At 36.1% G+C, this 19,298-nt stretch overlaps 1 protein-coding gene across 1 annotated transcript in view; it reads right to left on the bottom strand.

Annotated features, from left to right (window-relative positions):
* The window catches only part of LOC134751036 (focal adhesion kinase 1), a 91,427-nt gene extending 75,586 nt beyond the window's left edge, over positions 1-15,841 (bottom strand). Inside the window, exon 1 of the mRNA XM_063686370.1 lies at positions 15,355-15,841. The gene's annotated coding sequence lies outside the window, so the exon portion shown is untranslated. The remainder of the gene's footprint in view (positions 1-15,354) is intronic.
* Between the last annotated feature and the right edge of the window lie 3,457 nt (positions 15,842-19,298).

Genomic DNA, 19,298 nt, shown 5'->3' with positions numbered 1-19,298 from the left:
CGCTACTATTGATGCTGACAGTATCATCTAAACTTTTAACTGCCAATTCGTGAACCTTATTGCCAACACATAAGGTCCAACGACAGTTAATTGAGTGTTGTTTAATACATCAAAGGTATTTAGCGAATGTGGCGATAAATGCCAACTTTCTGGGCAAGAAATAAAGTGGGAAATTGATTAGTTTTGCCAAAACATGGGTGGGTGGTCTCCAGGAGTTCGATTCTAATTTAATATTTTGTTATGGTTTTCAGCTGGTTTTGATACGACCTTGACAATCGTCTTAGTATAGTTTGAATATTCTCAAATGATTTTAACGCCAAAGAACCTAATCTGGTAAACAAAAGCCATTGTTTCTTTTGTTTAACAGATAGTCTTTGACGTAAAAATCATATGAGAAGATTCAAACTATAATTCGCGCGCATCTTTACGCACGACTGTCACTTTATTTCTCATGCATCAATCAGCGTGATCTTTAAGCTCGTGTCAAAACCAGTTCAAAACCGTAAACTGTTGAATCTGAATCGGTTTCCTGACCTAAGGTGTTTGTCTTACTAGAAAAGTTTTTGTAGGTTAAAAAACTGCTAATACATAATGATTTTTAATAAGGTCAGTAACCTTAAGGTAAGCTTCAAAATTAATTATAATTACTGATCGTTGTATTATATAATCATGATAATTAGATACATTCGGTACAGTATCCCAAAAAAAGTTGATCCTATGCTGAGGGCGTTGAGGCCCCTCAACGTAGAGATTGTAAAGGTATTCAACCTTTACATTACAATCCTCGTCATTAACTTATTTGCGCCCGCTGTACTCATTTGGGGACATTAACAGTACTTTTTACACTAATTGAGTGTAAATTGGTTAAGCTACTGTCTTAACACATTTTGTACCTTTTTGTATGCTTAATATATATGTAATTAAGTAAGTATATTTAATACAGACAGATTGTATGTTTTGTGAAGAAACTTTTTGACTCGTTTTGTGCTCATAATTGTGTGTGTTTTTGCAGCAATTTACCTAATTAAACGTTTTGTCTATTTATGATTGATGTTTTTTGTCAAAAATTTCATTTTTACGGGCCAACTAATACAACATACATCGAGACAAGTAATTGCATAACTATGTACATAATAGCGTTAATGTTTCATCTTTATGTGAATCAAATGCAGGTGCAGTATCGAAGATTATGTCGTATAATTTTGTACCTTACGTCTTTGTAACAAGGCAAAAAGTTGGTCTTCTGCCTAATGTGTTAAGGTCAATAAAAGTACATTATGTTAGCATCAATGAAAGATCGCTAATACAGCCCTAGATTTCATTGACTTTGATCAAATTAACACTGTATTTCGTAACTTTCTCGCTACAGTCAAGTGTAAGTCATGTAAGTCATATGTCCAATAGTTCTTAATTCGCTGACATAAGAGCTATATGGGACATATTTTTGAGTATGATGAGTGCACCCATATTTTTACACTTGACTGTAGGTACAACAAGTCGCTTCATAGAGGTTTTAGTTTCCTTGTGTTTTGGAAATTATTTTCCATTAATTATGTTAATTATGTTACAGGTTACGTATTTTTTACGGTTTTTGCTAAACTAAGAATATGTGATTGATCCTCGGTCTTTGCGCGTCAATTTTAAGGAAGAAAACGAAATTAGTTAGGAAGGAACCTAGCTTATTTATGTTATTTATAACCTAAAGCGGAAGTGCAAATCCTTTGTTTTGGAAACAAATCAGTAGGCTAATAGTTGCCTAAGCGCCATTTTTTTTTTTTTTATCACAGGGGTAAATGCCTTTACGCATCTCACCCCCGGAAGCCCATAAGGGGAGGTGGTATGTGGGACTCGCTCCTCCTGCTCCCTCTGTTAATCAGAGGGAGGGGAGGAGAATACCCACTAACATCCCCTGCGGCGATTCTCCGCACTGCCGTTTATGGGGGCGCCAAACGTTTTACCACGACGTCCCCCGGCTGCCTTGGTTCACCCAGAGGCTTCCGCGCCGAAGGGGCCTAAGCGCCACTTGCACCATCCCATTAACCCGGGGTTAACCGGTTAAACCGTTAACCTAGTGTCAAATTGTACTGGGAACCATGTCAACTCCAGGTTTAACAAGCTATCCCCGGGTTATTGAATGGTGCAAGTGGCCCTAAGTAAATTAAATTGTTTTACACATTAATCATTAAATCAATAAATAGTAGCTTCAGTTAGAGTTAGACCAAGATAAGTCTGCAACGATTTTGATAGCACACGCAGTGCAAGTGTTATTTTAAACGTCAAACTTCTATGAAATTATGACGTATACTTTCACTGCGTGAGCTATCAAAATCGTAGCAGACTTATCTTGGTGTAACTCTACCTATGAAAATATGACTACTCGGAAAAACAAGGTAAGGTCAAAAGTTATTTTAACGTTATTAGTGATATTAAAAATATTAACAACTCACACAAAGGAGTCGTCGTAAAGACGGTCTGTGACGCCACAGAGTGAGTCTCTCTGACTAACTTCATAGTAACAAATTATATTCTGACCAACTATTTCCGTCACGAATATAAAGACGCGAAATTCAACACTTTCGCAGCTTTCTCGTCTGAAATATTAAAATTTGATAGTTTATTTTGTACAAAATTGTAGCTGGTACCTGCAAATGCAGGATGATTGGGTAGTAGGCGAATCAACTTTTAGGCCAACACTAATTTGTCCACTGCAATCGAAAATTTAACTTATAAATAATATGTTACTTTTAAATAATTTTATGTTATACATTAAAACAAGCTATTTGCTCTCTAATTAATCTAAAATTCAGACGAATATTAAATTGGATACGTGATTTCATGGTATCTCCAGAGACCCCTTTTGCCCCTTTTGGTAACCGAGACACGTGAAAAGTGTGGGTCTAAAATTACGACTAAATTACTTAGTCAATCGAGCACAGTTTACTTTTAATATTTAAGCAAGAGTATAGTTGAATTGGCTCCTTCGACTCATCTTAAAAATGGTTTTGTAATTGGAATTCTACCTTAACATTGTTAAATGACGATGTCCTTATCAGACCACCGACAAGCAAAGTTTACCTGAGACCTGAGACAAATTGTCCTAATAGGCATATTAACCTGAAATTTGACCAAACTACCCTTTACTTTAGCAAACTAGTCATTCCTTTGTAGTAGTAGTAGTAGTAGTAGTAGTAAATCACTTTATTGTACAAAACAAAAATTGATAACATGAAATTCATATAAACAACGCTCAACGCTCAACGCTGTAGTCAACGCTTGGAAACAAGGGATCTAATGCATTAGACACAAGGGACACTTAATCCCTTTCAAAGTCGCCCCAGAACTGAGCTGTTATTCACAAACGCTTTTGTAAGTCAAACGGTAGGGTTATTTAGTTAATTCGCAATTAAAACTCCTTATCAATACAAAACATGAATTAAAATTCTGTAATTATAAATGGCTTTGTTATTTTGCAAATGTAGTAGTTTTAAAATTATTGACTTTTGAAAAAAAAAACAATAAGTATAAGAAAAATAATGCTAGAAATTATTTTAAAAGCAAGGTTGGAACAATTGAGCTGAAGAAGAGGGTATCATTTATTTTGTTTATATATTGCTTAGTATTTTAATGTAACATTAATTACTTATAACAGGAAATCGCAAACATACATACACACTTACATACATACATACATACTTATGTATAATAAGCAATTTTATCTTCCTCAGAAGTATTGTGAATTTATTTCGATTGCTTGTCAATTGTACTATTTCAATTGTATGTCTAAATCAAGCAATAAATATAATTGATTATTTTTCCGAAAACAAACGTTTAAAAAAAGCTAGAAATCACTTGTGGCAAAAGCAAAATGCACAAAATATTAATTTCCAATTACTTCAGAGCCGAACGATTCGTTACGGTTATACGATGTAGATTGAATTCACAAAACAAACAATTAAAAAGTCCAAAGTTTTAAACAAAATCAATCAGACTTAAACCTGTAAACCTATTTGCAAATAAAATTGAAAAGAAAAAAAACATTTTTCGGTAAAACAAATTCAATATCCCAATTTCGAACTTGGCAACGTTCCGTTACAATAAATAAAATTAAACTAGGGATCCGTGTTCTAATTATTTATTTATTATTCTGTGGCTGTTTGCCAAAGGATTATGAGTCAAGGGATTCCTGCAACATATTATTCCAAGCGCTTAGCGAGTCCAACGATCAGACAAACCGGGGTATGCCTGGGTAACTTTCGGCAGAACGGTTGCTTATCCAGAGCCGCGAATTCGAATCTGGCGGTGCTGAGTATACAAAATATAGAAGATCAGGTCACCATTGTTAGTGATAATCTAATATAATTAGAAACGTCCGTGCTGATAACCCTTTTATTCGCAATGTAGGTTATACATAACTTTTGACCCTCTCGTTGCATTTTTTTCCTAAACAGAATCATTAGGACAATCTAGCGTCAAGAAGGCTTGAACCCATCTCTCGGCTAATCTAATAAAGTCTAATCTTACAGTTTTACGCTAGGGCACCCTCTCTCCGCGCAAATCAAGCATAATAATAGAAATATTCGCATCAATCCGGTAGGTAGAGCTTTGGTAGCTCGTAGAGCGGCTGACCGGAGTAGCGATTTGAGTAAAAATGTTGTCCGTGGCTCTTAATTCTTCCATTTTTTATGTAAATAAAAACAAAACTAGTACCTATTCGAGCATTTTTCCAAATATGCATTAGGTTGAACTCAGATATACAGTAGTTGATCTAGTGTTTAACTCGCTTTGTATTGGTTAGTCGTAGGAACACGGCCTTGTTTATATCACTTCGTTATTTTCGGCCTTCCGCCATTACGGGAGTTGCGTGTGGATGTATTTAATTGGTTTCAATTCGATGCCATTGTCCTGTTGCGGTGCTGGCGATAAAGCGTCGTTTATTAGCTTTATAACCCCTGTATATAAGTCAACGGCTTCTGCGGGCGTTTTATAAATGGTTTATCCACGTGATAAAATAAGCGTCACTTTTAACACTATGCTATCGAAAGAGGCGGACACTGTCATTATCAAACTGTCGCGTAGACAAATAAGACCATCATTACCGTAATGCAGGCATCTTATGGTCATCATAACTAAATCACGTTAATTTCTAACGAAATCGTTAATAAGTTTAATAAGATACGAGCGGTATCATCAGATTGCTAAGGGTATAGGCATCAAAGAACACTAGACCTTCTTGGCGTTAATTTGATTTCCTCTGTTAATTTTTCGCTTACAGCAACAAGAACTGTTTAACATCAAATAATATTTCATGCATAATTTCCAAGAAACTCAACGAGGGTTTCACAAAGGTAATTTTTGGCAAAACATTTCGCAAAATTATGAGACACGCATAATTAGAGGATCTTAACAGCCCGACCTTTGGTTGGAATCTTGAGAGATTCTCAAAATGCTGTCCGACCAACGGAAAGGAATGTCCGCGTCTTATAAAACAAGCTTAATTATTTGATAAAAAGAATGTCGCTGGACAGAGTCAATGGAACACAGTATGCTCCGACCATTTAGAAATTCACTTTGTTCAAATCTTGAACGCGGCAACTTGTCTCTAATCAACCAGATAGATTCAGACTTGTGTTCTGTTCAGTAGCATCATCTTCTGCTATAAATTTTGCGGGTCTTTTTTGCATGTTTAAATATCAGAAGTTTACAAATACGGAAGAGAGTGTCGTCAGACTTCACAAGTCTACAAGGAATGGCTTCTAGAGCCTCGTCCGTTTTACAGCAGATGCACTGACTCGTTAGTAAGGTTGCCTTGAGTCCAAGATGCTGGTGGAGCCTCTGGTAGTCTGTTTCGTCAGTTCTTTCACCCAATCCGCGCATGCATCTTGTTTAAAAGATGGTCTACTGTATGTATGCTGTATGTATGTAAGTATGCTCCGACCATTTAGAAATTCACTTTGTTCAAATCTTGAACGCGACAACTTGTCTCTAATCAACCAGATAGATTCAGACTTGTATTCTGTTCAGTAGCATCATCTTCTGCTATACATTTTTCGGGTCTTTTTTGCATCTTTAAATGTCAGAAGTTTATACCTACGGAAGCGAGTGTCGTCACTTCACAAGTCTACAAGGAATGGCTTCTAAAGAGCCTCGTCCGTTTTACAGCAGGTGCACTGACTCGTTAGTAAGGTTGCCTTGAGTCCAAGATGCTGATGGAGCCTCTGGTAGTCTGTTTCGTCAGTTCTTTCACCCAATCCGCGCATGCATCTTGTTTTAAAGATGGTCTACTGTACTCGTATATAGTACTCAGCTGAAGCAATGGTGTTAAGAAAGAAGAATTCCAACTCCAATGTCGGGCTCTCTTTGTTAAAATTTAATTACGCATTAAAGCGAATAAGATTACGCTCATTATTTTAGTTGAATCAGTAGAATTAAAGACATAGTAAATAATGCAATTGAATAAAGGATAAGTAGGTAATCATATACCTATTTGTAGGTACTAGTACTAACAGAGTAGATAGTCATAGTTAGACAATATTTGATCGAATTATGTAGTAAAGTAAGAATTCCTCATACCGGTCTATACGTTTGAAACATTCATATAATAATTATTTACTTATCGGAATGAAAACTAACATAACTTTTACAGCAATCTTTTAACTATGACGCGCCCTCAATAACATTAACATGATTTGGTAGAATTAGAACCGCAACCATCACAAGGCGTGACACACACACTATTAACTCAATGGATGATACTGTTTGCAAACTTACGTCAATACATTTTGGAACTTATAGTAACGATGTAAGATTGTGAATGTATTTGCAAGTATATCGCGTCGGTTAGGTCTTTACATAGAATAGAGGTTACAATTACAATGTACACGCCCTTAAGTAACGCGCCACTTTGTTAATTACTTTGAAATAGTTGAAAGGTAACGTGGGAAAATCATGTGTTTGTTGGATAAAATTCAATGCGAAATGACCTGTGATAGTCGACATAAATTAAATTAAGTAGGTAAAAAGAGCAACAACGGTAACAGACACCTGGCAAGATTAACATGCATAGCTTTTTACACGCTTTTATTTAGTTTCACATATTCTCGTTATGTCTGTCAGTTTTTGTCATCTTGCTATCTTGCAAGTAAAATTTGAGCCACTTCCCCGTATCTGGTAGTTGAGCATAACTACGTTAAACATCAGTTACCGACATTCAAAATAAAATTCTAGTTATATCAGGTTGCAAACCCTGACCACCTCTAATCGATACATTTGGGTGTGAGTTTGTATCATTGGCGGAGTGGCGTGCTTTTTAAGATTGGTTGAACTCAATATATCTCAGTTTTTCATAAGCCGTCAGTTGTATTTTGGTAAACTATAAACAAATAGATGTCATATCTTGATTAAAACATGAGCAAGCAGTCCATTGCCCGAGACCTGATTGGAACCGGCGAGTCTTCAGCTTTGGCGGTTCGCGGCTAACGCCATGACCTCTAGTTAGGCCAGCCGAAGTGTTACTTTAAAAAAAACCGGCCAAGTGCGAGTCGGACTCGCGTTCCAAGGGTTCCGTACATTACACAATTTAAACAATGTATTTTTTATGTGAAACTTGAGTGAAATATTTTTAAAAAGCCCGTAGGGGTCGGATCAAAAACCAAGTAATTAAGTCCGACTCACGCTTGACTGCACATTTCTAATAGGTTTTCCTGTGATCAATAGGTAAAGATCTATTTTGTGTATTTTTTTCAAAATTTTTGACCTAATAGTTTCGGAGATAAAGGGGGGGGGATGGTAATTTTTTGCCTATTTTCTCGAAACTTTTAACTGTTTATTCTAAAATTATAAAAAAATATATTTGAGATTCTCATAATGAGCTCTTTCATTTGATATGTAACACGATATAGTTTGACAAACTTTATTTTTTAATTTTCTCATTTCTCATAATTTTCCCCCAAAAGTGGCCCCCGTGTTTAAAATTAATATGTTTATGTTACATGTCCGTCTTTGGGTCACAAACTTACATATGTATACCAAATTTCAACTTAATTGGTCTAGTAGTTTTGGAGAAAATAGGCTGTGACAGACGGACAGACAGACACACGCACGAGTGATCCTATAAGGATTCCGTTTTTTCCTTTTGAGGTACGGAACCCTAAAAAAGACGAATTATTTATAATACAATTATTTGGTTTGTTCCATAGTTGTTTGCTACCTTAAAATTTATCGGTATATCACCTTCTCAACGAACTGCCATTACCTTTTCCGGCACCCACCATACAGTTTCACACCCGAACTGGCAATCGCACTGTCAGTAGTTAATACATTAATTAAATCGTCTCGTCCTTTTAATCTCTTAATTATACCTTTCACCGTCCAAGGATTATGACAAATTATCCTGTTTACATGTTAATTTATAGCTGGTAAAGCATTTTAATTAATGTTGCGTGTATATCAAGTTCCTGGTGCGTAAGAGTTGCTCTATAAAGGTGATAAAATCGTTGGCTTAAATGGCGATGGAAGTTGTTTTATGGCGTGAGTGCAATCCTAAATTGCAAGGAACGGCCCCAGCAAGCAATGTCTGATCAAGACGTTAAAAAGGCACCATAGAAATAGCACAATAAATTTGTTCAACGTTTCCACATGACAACCATTTCTTAGAATTAGAATCAGAATTAGATTTAAAAACAGTTTGGTAGAGAAATGTGGGTAAGACAGTAGTCCCATATTCATGGCAACTGCCTAATATAGAAGAGTGCGAAAACATAGCTATACTCGAAAAGTTAACACAGATGAAAATAGGGAATTTCGATGTATTTGTATTTTAAAGCAAAGAAAATGAGCCCTTTTTAATTATTTTGAAGACTAAACAGTAGGATAATATGAACAGTAAAATAATTGATAAGAAAATTTTGGGTTGTATAAAACCTCTGCATGCGCTAACAGTAAAAGGTTAAATCATAATTCTTTTCCCAAACAAACAAATGAGTTTAATTGAAACATGTAATTAACTATCAAGTGTTTAAAGATTACTAAGACGTTTTACCTTTAGTTAAACGGTAAACTTAGGTCAGTTTTCCAGCTTAAAGTAACCTGACACTAGGCCCAACCTGCGGCTGCGACCAAGTTTAACCGGCGTGAGTCAGCCGTCTGAGCCGGGTGCTCCAATATTCGAATACAGGCGAGTCGATGGCACAGTCCAACCAGTATAAGTAAGTTCATTGAGAGGCCAACTTGTTAATATTGTTATGGAAGTCAATTTGAGGTCAACGTGGAGAAGACCGGTATAATATAAAATTTGTATATGTACATACTTGTTCAGACAAACAGGCCAATTCGAACAATAAGATACGTCATATACTAGTTCTAGAAACGATATGGATTAGATATGTCAGTGTCAAAAACGACGTTTTTGTTTGAACAAAACGTATTAAACGTATCTTATTGTTCGAATTGGCCTGAAAGTCAGAAAGGAAGAGCTTCATATCTTGTGCTCTACCGACATTCTGTGAGTGGAGTATGTGTACAAACGCAAGAATTAGAAGCGACAAAAGAGTTTGTAGACGATCTTACCTGATAGACGGTCTTCTCCACATTGACAGCCCGAAATTGTTGTTGCAACGTTTCGTCGACATCAAAAGTAAGGGTTGCTGTTGCTCCCTCTATAATGCATAACCCCCACAGTGGGTACAAGCGACGATATTCTTTATGTCATGCCTTATGACCTTACTTGATAGGTTTTGGCTGTAATGAAATATGATAAAGCGAGTAACGATCGACTGTTTACTCGCGCAAGAAACGTAAGTACATGATGCAGATCCCGTGTGATAACGGTACTTTTTCTCGGAGAAAACTCTCCTCCAGTAAGAAAATAATCACCTTTTACTGTTGCTTCTCATAAATTTATGTCATTTATTGGATCGCTTGAGAATCGGAATCCGTGCTCACGTAAGCGTTAAGAATAAACCCTGAGTGTTTAATAACACGCAGGCATGCGTACGCACATAAATTCGCGTGGAAATGAGCGCGCTCATCTTTATACTGCTTCTCTATTGGCTAAGGACGATTGGATGTTTGTTTGTTTGTAACACGATCGAATATATGATGATGGCGGAAAGACTTAATTATTTTCAAAAGCAGAAGAATTTGGATGTTTTGTATTATTCCTACAGCTGCGTTGGTGCATCTGTTTATTTCGCAGTTTTCAGTGTTCGGTGATACGGAGTTCGATAACAACATGTTTCTTATAGTTGGGACTATGCATATCTGCAATAAAACGAGTTCCGAGTGTTTTACACGTTCGATTTTCGACTGTATGTATGTGCGTTGAAAAATGTTTGAATGCAGTTTTTCTTACATTCATACACCAAAGCTTCGTGATTCTTAAGAACGTAATTCTTTCTTATAAGTAGTTCCCATGTTTCTGGCCATTTGGGTTTAACACCCCGACGAGAAGAATTTCTAGACTTCAGAATTTTTGAACTCAATTGCTAGAATTTTTTACCTCGCCAAATATTTTATCTTTATAAATCTGCTTTATTTTATCTTCTTGTGTGGTCTGTTATGGATGAATAAATATATAGGCTCGAAGCATAGTTTATGATGACAGTGACCGAACGCGAGAATGCTCGAGCAGGCATTTCGCAACCTGCTGTATTTGCATTGCTGAAGAAATACTATCGGAGATGTATAATGTTACAATAGACAGTAAGTGACTTGTCTAATTTGATACAGGACTATGTTCATAACTACATACAGTACCGGCCAATAATATATCACCATGTTTTTACGGCATAACTTTTTTTTATATTTGTGAGTGACTTCCACCTCACTGCTTCAGGTAGTCTAGTAGTATTCCTTTGTACGGGCGATGAGAAAAATTGGTCTCATGTAATGGTTTTTTAACCGACTTCAAGATTTCAAAAGGAGGAGGTTATCAATTCGGTTGTATGTTTTTTTTTTTTTTATGTTTGATTGTAAGTATATACATACAGATTGGTCCCGTTTTGGTCAAAACGCAGTTCTGATGATGGGATCCATGAGGAATCGAGGGAACTCCTCAAATGTTAAAGGCATACATATAGTGATTTTAGTATTTTCATCTACAAATCAAGCATTTACATATAAAAAAGTGACATTTGATGAAGTGGAACTGCTGATGATGATCAGAACGGAACTCTTCAATGACGCATAGTTCACGTTTGGCGATTTGTCCTCTTCGTTATGATTGGTAAGCAAGTTAGGTTTTCAAGACACATTTTTGTCAAGCTCGAGTTCTGATGATGGGATCCATGAGGAATCGAGGGAACTCCTCAAATGAGAAAGGCATACATATAGTGATTTTTGTATTTTCATCAACAAATCCAGCTTTTACATAAAAAAGTGACATTTGATGAAGTGGAACTGCTGATGATGATCAGAATGGAACTCTTCAACGACACATAGTTCACGTTTGGCGATTTATTCTCTTCGTTATGGACCCAACCCCAAACTTGGACCTGGACTTTTTTTTGAACTGCGATCCTCACAGAACCGAACTGCTATCAGAAAAGTGGGTTAGGTTAGGTTAAAACTGTGACCCTTACAGAAACGAAATGCTATCAGAACATTGGGTTAGTTTAGGTTAGAACTATGACCCTCATAGAAACGAAATGCTACTAGAAACGTGGGTGGTTTTACCTCATTTTAGTTAGGCAAAAGATGCTGTCTTTTTCATTTCATTGTCTGGAGTGCACCATCAACAATAAGTAACCTTTCAACGGCATCCCCCATTGAAGTCGGTTTTTTTTTCTTAAAAATTATTCATAAAGGTTTTATTGTTAACTAAATTTTTTTACTAGAGGTTTTTTAGTAATATGCTCAGTATCCTATTGTAATTCACAGTATTTTATTGCAATATTCATCATATATTTGTATAACATGACTAGTAAAATATGCAATCTACAAACTAACCTATATTGTTTACTCTATACAAGCTCATACAAAAACACTCAAAGGTGATATACTATTGGCCGGTACTGTATGTGGAATGCAAAATCAAACTTATTTATTTCTTTTCATTTCATCTTGGTGTTTTCTCATCTCATTCTCATAGTTCTGGTCTTATTTCTTAAGAGTTGCTTCTTTATCATTTTTTCCGTACCTCTTAGTACCATTTTGAGGTCCAATAGTGAATTCGCCAATTTTTTTTTTGACCCATATTCATTATTTTTATGTAGGATTAACCCTTCAACGTGTTTTTTTTGTGTGAATTCTCGAATTAAATTTAATATGCACAAAAGTTGCATACAAACATTGCTTCCATAACAGACGAAATCATCAGCCCCTCTTGTTGGGGGCTTTCCCATCTAACTTTGTCAACACACGTGAGCTTAATACTTTTAATGGCATTCCCCATTACACCCACTGTCCACAAAATGGTGCATCATAATTATTAGAAGCACTTATTCACAATGACGTCATTTCAATAGAGTCAGTCACCTGAAGTTTTGACACGGTTCGCGAACAATACGAGTATTTAGTGGGTCGCGGCATGTCAACAATAAGTAAATATGACAACAATAAAGTATTTGCTTTCAAGATACCTATATCTATATGTTGTTATGTTATACGTTGTGACTCTGTGATCATTGTAATAAACATGGTTACAATTCTTATTTCAACAGATTTTTCGATAGAGATGAAATGCATTAGTTGCATTATTTAACAAATTAGGAAAGTTACTAGATATTGCGTAGTAAAAAAAAACGATAATGTAAGCAAATACATACACGTTGCTAAAGTAACTTGTATACCTACGCAATTCAAAACAAATAATATTTTTAATGGTCAATTTATCTTTAATATCTAGCAACACTAAGACGCCTTGCTAAACGTAGAAGAGAAGTAATAAAAGTTGACAAAGAGAGCTAAATTACCGCCTTTCTCAGTTAACCTTATGTTCCTGCACGGATTCAAAAAACCTTATTTCCAAAATTAACCAAGCATATTCGTGTCATACAAAATACGTACTTTCCTTAAACATCGGTTTATCGGTAAAAGACGTCTATTTCGGTCAAACCAGTGGCAGTTAAATTTAACTGCTTTCTTCCCACAGAAGCCGTCAACGGTCTAAATAAAGCTTCGTCCACACTACCCATGTTTCAATGGATGCGCGAGCATGGGATACTCGCGATCTTGTCTAACTAGTATAATTTGTGAACTTGAATCCACATCGATATGCCATTAACTTGCGACCACGAATGCGTCAGCTAATGGCTGTACCAAGAACACGCACTGTGTCCTATAGTAAGTCTCCTCTGGTCCGCGTTCTTCAACTGCTTACCTCTCGAATGCGGCGAACACGGATCCACGTTAGTAGGTATTGAACTCTAATTATTAATTAATTAGTATTCAATACTTACCGCGAGGATCCACGTTCCGGCGTTCGAGAGGTTAACGCGCTCCTCGCATCAGCACCGGAATGTGAGGTTTTTGCAAGTCGTTGGTCTGTTTTCTGTAGCGAGTGTATGAAGTTCTGCGAGACGACGGATAAGCGAGAGTCGTCTGTTATATATAAGTGTTGTATTTTAAATGTCTTTGTTATATTATTGATTACATAATTACGTGATTTCTTCAGTGAATTGGTTATAACACTTTTAACTGTCATACTGTGTAATTTGTTAAATAAATAAATAAAACAACCGGGGAATATTGAAGCGATGAATCGCCTTTCATGGATATTGTTTTCATGATCATTTCGGTCATTTGTCAAAATCTTTCACCTACTTTTACCGGATAACCGGAAACGGTAGCATACTATAATCTAGGTAATGATACTTTAAATATGTATCAACGATGATGATTCGGGACAAACGACGACTCGCATGAACACCATGAACATCGAAAACAGTGCACATGATCAACTCTGTATAGTCTATAGGACTTGACCTAATATTTACTGAAGATGTTTGTCTCTTTATCTAAGTGGACATAGCACAGAAGTGGCGCGACAGTATCTTGCCCGCGAAATAAAATACCTGTCTTTTTCTAATTGTATTAATAAGAGAGAGACTGTCGCGGCGCTCCTGTGCCTACGACGTTAAGCCAACGGACGCAAGTTCGAGTTTTACCTGAAGCAGTGACATTTTCTTTATTTCAATTTTATTGTGCTTTTTTACAAGTTCGTCGGCGATTTCGACACGCCAGCCTCGGTAAGCGTTTACAATGTTTACTGGAGTGACAGCGCCATAGACAACGTGTCTATTTCGGCGTCTGCGCAGCTTACTTTCGTTTTTCTAAACGAATGGCGTTGAGTCATGGCGGCCGGTCTTTGTTGTTTGAGTTTGGATTGAAATTGAAAGTTATGGGTTATCGCCTGATTTTGATAGGTTTCTCAGTTGGTCCCATTGTCATCATGTCGAGATCTGATGATTAGGTACCATCGCCCACACTGTTAACTGACAGTTCGTAAACCTTATTGTAAAAGACATAAGGTCCACCAATGGACAGTTAAGAGTTGCTGTTTGTACTGGATGAATAGAGGGAACTTTTCAAATATTATATTACCTTCTACCTTTCTACTTGCTCTCGGAAAGCATCATTTGGTGAAGTGGAACTGCTGAAGAAGACAGTGGAAACGCTGTTTTGAGAAGTCGGTTCAATCTTTGATACAGCTTATTCAAATACATATATGTATGTTGATATGATAATACTTATTTCTTTGGTACAGCTATTCCAATAAGGTAAAACCGATATTAACGTGACATTTTTCATTAAACTCGTTTTAGAAGTGAGTTTGACTTGCGCTTTAGCTAGGCTAAGAACATTCATAATCAACTAAGTTTTTAAATTTTGTATTAACTTATTTGAGACTATTTGTACAGTCCCTTGGTAGTCTAAAGTGTCTCTTGCCCTTCTAACAAAACACAATCACACAGCAAGTCAACATAAATTCAAAGCATATATCATCATTATATCGGTCATTTGTTTGTAAATTGTTATTGCTCCTTCCTCCTTCCTTTACATTCTATGTATATCATATCCATTGGTTATGTAGATTAAGTATCTATAAAAATACACGAGACTGATTATTCAACAGGTGAGAAAATTAAAAACACACATTTGGTATTACATATACGACATACTTCCAAGTTATAAAATGCATTATGGACGTGGTAAGCGTAACATGACTAGTTTATAGAAGGCTAAATAACCGTTTAAGCGTCAACTTTTATGATTACAAGGATAACGTTAAGTTTAACACAAAACAAGCGATTAGACATAATAATAAATCATCATCGGCCGAAGACATAAAACAACTCGACTTATATGGTAAGGCATGTGGCCAAAAATTGGGACCACAAAAAAAAAAAAACACTGAACCTTCAAACAAAACACAATCACACACATCGATAAACTTCGTTGAAAATTCGTTGTTCGAACGCGTCAATTCGTTAATTTGAATTTCGAAATAGCGCGTCGTAGCGACCGCGGCGCGCGCGCTGCCGCCTGAGACTGGCTGGAGACAACATCAACAGTCAACACACCTCATTACAACTTTAATCTCTCATCCCGTTCACACTTACAGAGCTTTAGTTAGAATGAAAGGGAGGCTTAATCGGTTAACGAGTAGATGCCACGGGGGCGTAAGTTTCGCAAGTCAAGGACGATTTACAAAACTATTACCTGAATAAATATGAATAAAAAAGTAAACGAAATGCCACCTGCGTATATGGTGTTTATTGGTCCACATACCAGCTGTAGGCGCTATTTTTAGGTTTTTTATTGGGTTTAATTTAAGAAAATTGTCTTGCGGCCGTTGATTATGGCCACCGTTTGTGGTTGTAAAATGGAGGCAGTAACGGTTTATAAACATTTATGTTGTTCGTCTGCAAACTTAATATTACTTAAAATTGCAAGATTATTAAGATAATTAATAATTATTCATCCAAGAATATTCAAGCTCATCTTATCTCTTTACGTGTTTAGGAGCTTTTGACATATAGACTATGTAACCTCTACATACTCTACATTCTACTTACAACACATCAAAAGTATATCAAAATGTTATATTATATATATAATAATATTGATAATTATCCAATATCCAATCATATCTATACGATCTAAAAATTAATAAAATAAAAAATTGGTTAGGTATCTCAATACCACATTTATTTATAACAATATTTCTCGCAGTGCTTATTTAAAATACAGAAGTCCCTTTGACGTAAAACAGTGAGTCACCAGCTCGCTCAGGTTTCCTTTCCCTTGACATTAGTACAGAATACAGATATTGAGTGTGACCTATATTCACGTTTCCTGAGCATGCATTCGAAATTTAAAAATCTTACCTGGATTTGATACTGATTTAACATACGAGCGCAACTCGTTTATAAGTAAGAAGTGGGTTAATTTCGAAAGCGTAATTTTTAAGGTTCCGTGCCCAAAGGGTAAAAACGGGACCCTATTACAAGACTCCTCTGTCAGTCTGTCTGTCTGCCTGTCACCAGGCTGTATCTCATGAACCGTGATAGCTAGACATTTGAAATTTTCACAGACGATGTATTTCTGTTGCCGCTATAACAACAAATACTAAAAACAGAAAAATATAAATATTTTTAGATGATTGTGATTTTTTTGCCATTTTTTGCCATTAACTGTTAATCGATCTCAAATCAAGTTGCTATTTTTAAAGTTCGACACCAGCTTTAAGGCGTGTCACATTCTGCCTATACGTACCTACGTACGGTCAGATTTATGACACGATCAATTATTAATGTCTCAAGAATTTATAATGAGTGCAACAATTGCACATTACATGGAGCCGAGTGGCCACGGGGTTATGGCGTCAGCCTCTACTAGAAAATCAATTTGCAACTTCTTTACCAACCGCAAGATATGTGGTAGATGTTATTCAAATGTCACTACAGTCGTGCAGGGTCACAATACTCACAATGCAATAACAAATCACGAAGTACGCTTGGCATTTAAGGATGATGATTTAGTTTAGATTACACATCGAAAAAAGTTAAATTAAACCTCCATTCTTAATTGATGATCACTGGCCTTTAAATAGAGTACAAAATATAATTAAAATTGGTCAAAAGGAAAACGAATTTCTCTTAGCACGTGCCGCCGTCCATTTCGTTTGAGACAGCAAGACAAGAGAAAGGACTCGAGAGGATTAAAAACCAATGGCGGCGTACAGAGCCGTTGGGCAAGCTTGAGCTAATTTAGTCTGCGGTTTCTTTAAAACCTGTAAGACAAGGTGCTCAATTAACTCAAATTAGGGAAGCCGATGTGAATCAACTTGTCTGGACCCTCCGCCTCCTCCTGAATACCTAAAATATAACGCTCAGTCATTATATGATGTCACTGAGGCGAAGTCAGAGGAGAAATACGTTTAAGCGAGTTAGTCAGGTAACATTTTTGTCACAGTATAGTCGAAAAAAATGCAAGTAAATTTTTAACCACTCGTCACCGAGCCAACCAACCGACCAAACGATACCCGAGCCACATATTTTGACTAAGGTGTAGAGTTTGTGAAGTTAGGGTGTTTCGAATTAGAAGCTTGGGGTTTGCTATCCTGATCCGAAATGTATGAACGATAGTTTCATGGATCTGGATACGCGGATCTTCCTATACATTACAGATCCGTCGTGCAAACCCTACTTGGCTCTAAATGAGATCTGAAATCTTTTTGACAGTGCGAGCCATATGGTCTCTTGGCAAAATTTTACATGAAAATGTTTTTGGTAATACATATGGCACATACGCACCAACTTAGGATTTATACTAAAACTGAAGTCGTTCCTAATCCAAAAGGCCTATTATTCCGTAGCTGAATTCTTGGATGAATAGCTCGACGATTAACTACTTATTACTTTCAATTTTGTTTAATGACATTCTTAAAATTTTATTGTTGTATTTTCTTTGTATTAATGTATTTATGTTTTGACATCCATCTTGCATACCTATGTACCTAATTGTAACACTGACAATGAATGATTAATACAAATAATTAAATATGAGTATGAATAATAAGATGCTCTTGTTCCATAATAAAACAAGTAAATAATTGCAAAATGGAACAAGAATATTTCAATAATAACGCGAAGCCACCGATCCGATCACTTTGGTACTGATATCACGCTTAGGCGGATCGTTAAGACCGTTCATTGTTCAATTTCGATCGGTATAGATGCCTTTGCCATGCAAATGATGTTGTTCGATGACCGGTATATTAACCAGGACTAACTTATATTTTATATACAAGGTGTTCACGAGGAAACCGAAAGATTTTAACCACGCTTTTTTGAGGCCAAAAGAAGGAAAAAATTTAATGTTTAGGTCAATTTCGCAAAGAATTTTTTTTTTGTTTTTTTTTTTTCGATTTTTCAGATGTATTTGTAAATAAAAAGTAAATATTATTGGTAAACTTGTCACTTAAAATGGACTTTTACTTTTTTTTCCTGAAACTGAGTTTTTACAAAGTGTTACTTGTCACTTTTTGACATCTATCAATAAGGTTACTTAGACTACGTCCCACATTGGCAACATCGACATCAAAAATGCGTTTTGCACTATGTAACAATAAAAACTTGTTTTTTTTTATTGGTATTAACTCGGAAACTAGGCAAATTACAGAAAAGTATAGGACATTTTAGTTTTTAAATATGATCAGGAATACGCTGTTAAAATTATTCGGTATCCTCATGTTACATGACATATTGGCATGTAGAACAAAATGTTCTATTTTGCTGTTGAAAGTTAGGGCATAATCTTCAGTTGTCCCATCTTAATGTTGAGGATCGTGTCTTAATGTCCCTCGTGTGACTCCAAATTTAAAGACCAACTGAACGAACCGCCAACTGCAAGATGGACCAAAAAATTTCTTCAACGTTTTTTTAGCGTAATATCGTGCGCTTAAGTCACATTCATTCATTCAATTCTGTTTTTGCGATTAGTACTCTGTGTAGTTGTGTGTGTAAGCATTCACCTCAACTCTCCTGGCGATACCTATACTAGAAGGCGATGCCAAATACTACATAAAATAGAATTAAAATGTTAGTCATGTTACAACCTTATATAACCTCGTCCACGGTTCATTGTGAGCCGAGAATACAGATATTTAAAATTCAGTCGCAGTTGCAAGGCTAAAAATGGCTTTAATATTTAAATCGCATTGTTGATATGTCGGCGCGTCAGGCCGTTTGGGACAGGAAGGCTTATTCGAATATTAAAAATTCAGCTTGATTTGATAATGGTTTGACATTAACATTAGTCTCTGTGCACTTTTGTAGGTGCGCGCGAGATGAACTGCG

Source organism: Cydia strobilella, chromosome 21, assembly GCF_947568885.1.
Source record: "Cydia strobilella chromosome 21, ilCydStro3.1, whole genome shotgun sequence".
Lineage (NCBI taxonomy): Eukaryota > Metazoa > Arthropoda > Insecta > Lepidoptera > Tortricidae > Cydia > Cydia strobilella.
Note: the sequence above shows the minus strand (reverse complement) of the source record. Positions and strands in the feature narration are given on the sequence as shown.